General features: G+C 41.4%; 1 pseudogene; it reads right to left on the bottom strand.

Annotated features, from left to right (window-relative positions):
- Window positions 1-2,540: 2,540 nt before the first annotated feature.
- Window positions 2,541-3,000, bottom strand: LOC150039493 (calcium/calmodulin-dependent protein kinase II inhibitor 1 pseudogene; annotated as a pseudogene).
- Between the last annotated feature and the right edge of the window lie 1,606 nt (window positions 3,001-4,606).

Here is a 4,606-nt window from a genome sequence, read left to right as displayed (position 1 = left end):
TAATCCCCACAACTCTAGAAGCTGGGGTGTGAAGATGACCACTTCAAACAAGCTTGGGAAGAAAACTCCACGAAATTCTTAGCTAGAATTAACCCACTAAACACTGAAAGTGAAAAAGAAAAGCCAACAAAATAGTTGATAAATCATGAAAATAATAGTGTCTTACCACAATCACATGGCACATTTGTGAGCACTGAATTTTAAGGGGATTTTCAGTTTTAGTAAAGGATACTTGAACCTGTGGGTGATATGAATGGTGAAACTCATTTATTAGATAAGTGGGGGAAGGCAAATACAGGTGTTTATGCTTACCTTCCTGTGGTTGCATTGCCCGAGAAGCTGCTTTCCACCAGGATCAATGGACACAGGCCATTCGAAATGCAATGCAAAGAATGATCCCAGGAATGGCTTTGCTTCCTATAATGGGCTAGCATAATGGGCTAGCAGCATCTACGTTGAAACGAGCACCTGTGTTTGCTATTCCATAATTTCACTTTTCTTCCAGGACACTAGTTTGTAGACAACCTTAGCTTATCTATGATGGCTTCTAATTAAGCCATAGAGACCTGTAGGTAATGCGCCTGGTTTTAGGCTAAAGTATGAAAGTTGACACAGAACTCGAAAACCTTATCTGTGCTCTATTTGAAAACTGAATTTTAGGGGTTTGCCTTCATATAGAAATCACGGAAAAGAGATAAGGAAGTGATGTCTGTGAGTCTGTGATGCCTGTAGTGTTTCTTTATTGGAGCTTTGACAGACACCTGCCAGATAGCGCCATGCCCCAGTGAGCATGGAATAGAGCCAGTAGCTGATGGACCATTGTGTATGCACAGACCAGTTAAGCTAGCAATTAAAGTCCTGGATGACATCTTGTCCTTGTAATTGGAACACACATGTTAAGACATTCCAGAAGTGGGGTACTGGTAGCCTGGGAATCCTAGCTTCTCAGGTGGTTGAGATCTGAGGATTGCAGTTCAAAGTCAGCCCAGGCAGAAAAGTCTGTCAGACTCTTATTTCCAATGAACTTCCAGAAATCCAGAAGTGGCACTGGGGCTCCATGTAGTAGACTTGAGCAAAAGAGCTCAGGAACAGTGCCCAGGCCTCAAGTTCAAGTCCTAAGACCTACAAAAAAATTAAAAACTTCTAGATGTATGTTTTCCTGGGTTCATATTTCTTTTAATGAATCCTTGTGCTGATTCATATTGCCTTGGTTAGTGGTCATGGTCTATAACCTGTTTATTTGGCTTTGTGTTAGATTGGCATGAGCATAAGTGAGACACCACACCAGGTGCACACAGCAGGAAATGAAGTGGTGAATTGAAACATGTTCAATCAGTGGGCTAGAAAGTTGGAAATTAATACAAATCACAGAGGATGTTACTTATGAGTTTTTTGTTATCTTTAGTTATAATTGAATGATGATGAGTAATACCAATTTCATACAGACCGGTGAAGGAATGATTTCCTAACTCCTCATTATTGGGAATGCATTCTATATAACTTATCTTTAGGTGATAGGTGGGTGATGTAAAAGGGCTGCCCTGAGTATTGAGAATGACATAGATGCATGCACTCTCTATGATTTGGAAGGCAGGGGGCTTGAAGGTTTGCAAGTGTTGTGGTTAAAAATGTCCTGTGCTCTTCCCCTTCCACCGTCGGGTTTCTTGGGAGCATCGAGGGATACCCCTGGGTGGCTGGGAGGGCACTGACAGATACTATTTGTATTTCTAAAAGAGACTCGGAGTTCTCGCTTATTCTGATTATAGGCTTCACCTTGTTCTTCTTAGCCCTACAAAAAAAAGGAAATCAAATTAGTTTAAAGATAATGAAGTAGACTTTAAGTGACACATTTTGTACTTGCTTTTCCTAGAGATGATAGGTATATTTATACTTTTTTTTCTCATTGAATGAAAAATTTTGCTCTTGAGATAAAGAATTGATGTGTACAATCTGAATTTGACTTTAAATTGTGATAACTATAACTGAAATTTCAAAAATGAAACATTTCTCTACTTTGTTCAATTGTGTGGTCTTTATAAATAAGTAGTGGCATGAAGAAGTACACTTTTCCTCCTTTATCATCTTGCTTTGATAAAACTTTGGGATAACATGTTTTTATATAATCATCTATGTTTACATTTTACATTAGAGGTGAGTTTATTTTTTTATTTTTTTTCATTTTCCAATTTTTTTTGTACATCCAAGGATAACATACAAAAATTAAAATAAAACTGGATGGCATTTCACATCCGTTTGCACAGAATCATTTTTGCAAGATTAAATAATGTAAACATTAGGAAGAGCCAAATCAGCGAAGAAATGCAAACACCTCCAGACCTGGTGTTGCGACTTCAGAGAGTAGTTCAAAAATCCAGATCTAGAGTTGAGCAATATTCACCATATATAAAAAAGAAATAGGTATCAATTTTGACAAGTAGCTGCAACTGAGACTTTTTAAATTTTCTTTATGTGTGTATACAGTGACTTTTAAAATTTTTTATTTTTTTTATTTTTTAAATTTTTGCAGAGGAGTCTAGAAGCTTCTCCTCTTCCTCTTCCTCCTCCTCCTCCTCCTCCTCCTCCTGCCTCATCTGTCTCCCAGCCTGCCAGGAGATACAGGTTGTTGATTTCATGGTGGGAACCAAGCTAATAATACATTTCAAAGTGCTTTCTCCTTTTCATTCCTTTTTTTTTCTTTCTCTCAATAACCATTATTGCCTGCCGCTGTTAATTCTCTCCCTTAACCCAATGTTTCTGGAGGAGTTAGACTCCAGGAGGTGCCTTGTGGGTCATATTTTTCAGCAGGTCATCAGTCCTATCATCTTCAATAACAACCTGCTTGCTCTGGCCGATCTGGCCCAGTTTGGGCGGCTGCTTGTTCTGCCCGGTGCTGAAGAAATTGTTGGTGTCCTGCAGGCGGCACGAGAAGATGTGGCCCAAGTCCCCACCATCACCATAGGGGCTCAGCTTCTCCTCGCCATAAGGCAGCACCTCCGACATGGTCTTGTCCAGGGGCTCGGCAGCGGCACCTCCTCCCCCCGCGTCCCCGTCCGCAGCGGACAGGGTCAGCTGCGCTGGGGCTGGGGCTGCCGGCTGGGGACGGTCTGGGCGCGGGCTGCGGTGCCTGGGATGCCAGCGAGAGGCCTGGGGGCACAGCTAGAGCAGGGGCAAGCTGCTAGCGCTGGCTGGGCCAAGAGCTGCAGGGGAGGCGGGCTTCCCCGCGAGCCGGGGGTGGGGGTGGGGGGTGATGGGCGCACCCCGAGGAGGGGCGGGCGGGCCGCTGGGTCCTGCCTTGGGTGCAGGAGGACTCAGAGGTGAGTTTTTTCAAAAACCATATTTTCCTTCATGTTGCCCTAGATTTTCTTACATGGTTAGAGAATATGTTTAAAGTAGAGTTGCAATATCTACCTATTATCTACTCACTATGTATACAATACATGTGTGTATATGGATTCAAATGTGTAATTGTCGTGTGTGTGTGTGTGTGTGTGTGTGTGTGTGTGTGTGTGTGTGTGTGTGTGGTTTAAATTTAGGATCTTGGAGCTATCCCTAAGCTTTTTGCTCAAAGCTAGCCCTCTCCCACTTGAGCCACAGCTCTATTTCTGAATTTTTGGTGGTTAATTGGAGATAAGAGACTCAAGGGCTTTCTTGTCCAGGCTAGCTTTGAATGGTGATACTCAGATCTCAGCCTCCTGGATAGCTAGATTAGGCTTGAGACACCAGTGCCCAGATGAAATTGTCTTTTTCTGTTCATCAGCTGGTTAGAACTGACCCTCCCCCCTCTACTTTCTAAAAAGGCATAATTGTACCAACAGATTTTGAAAATAAACTGCCCGGTACATTATGTGATTCATGTAAGTGTACCACCAGATGGATCCAAAAGATATTGAGTCATATTGCCTAGCCTTCTGAATAGGCATATTGATCACAATTCTGCCAGCATTTTTGTATCCTTTGCAGATGTTCTGCATTGATTTACCTGGTTATGCTTCAAGAGATTTGAAAGTGTGTTTACTAATTTTCATGCTTCTTAAAAGCTGTTCAAATACTTGCCTCTCATCTCCAGTTGAATAGTCAGATCAACCAAGAAGGTGACCTTTTAAATAAAATATACCTTTTAAGTAAAGGTATATTTACCTTTGTTAAAAAGTAAATTGTTATTGTAAAGGTGATATACAGCTATATAAGCCAGGTAAGGAGTACATTTCTTCCTGGGCAGAGTCACCCTGTCTCTTACAGTTTTTCCTTCCCATTCCCATCCATAAGTTGTATATTTTGCTTTCAACATAGTTGTAATGTATTTTTGCCAGTTCTGGGCCTTGAACTCAGGGCCTGAGCACTGTCCTTGGGTTTTCTCAAGGATAATGCTCTACCACTTGAACCATAGCACCACTTCTGGCTTTTTTCTATGTATGTGGTACTGAGGAATCAAACATTGGTCTTTGTGCATGCTAGGCAAGCACTCTACCACCAGGTCAAACTCCCAGCTGCAATATATATACATATATATATATATACACACACACATATATGCATATATGCATATATACATATACATATTTTTATTTTTTTATTTTTTTGCCAGTCCTGGGCTTAAGCTCAGGTC

This window comes from Megascapheus bottae, unplaced genomic scaffold (assembly GCF_031878675.1).
Source record: "Megascapheus bottae isolate mThoBot1 unplaced genomic scaffold, mThoBot2.hap1 HAP1_SCAFFOLD_91, whole genome shotgun sequence".
NCBI classification, from domain to species: domain Eukaryota; kingdom Metazoa; phylum Chordata; class Mammalia; order Rodentia; family Geomyidae; genus Megascapheus; species Megascapheus bottae.
Note: the sequence above shows the minus strand (reverse complement) of the source record. Positions and strands in the feature narration are given on the sequence as shown.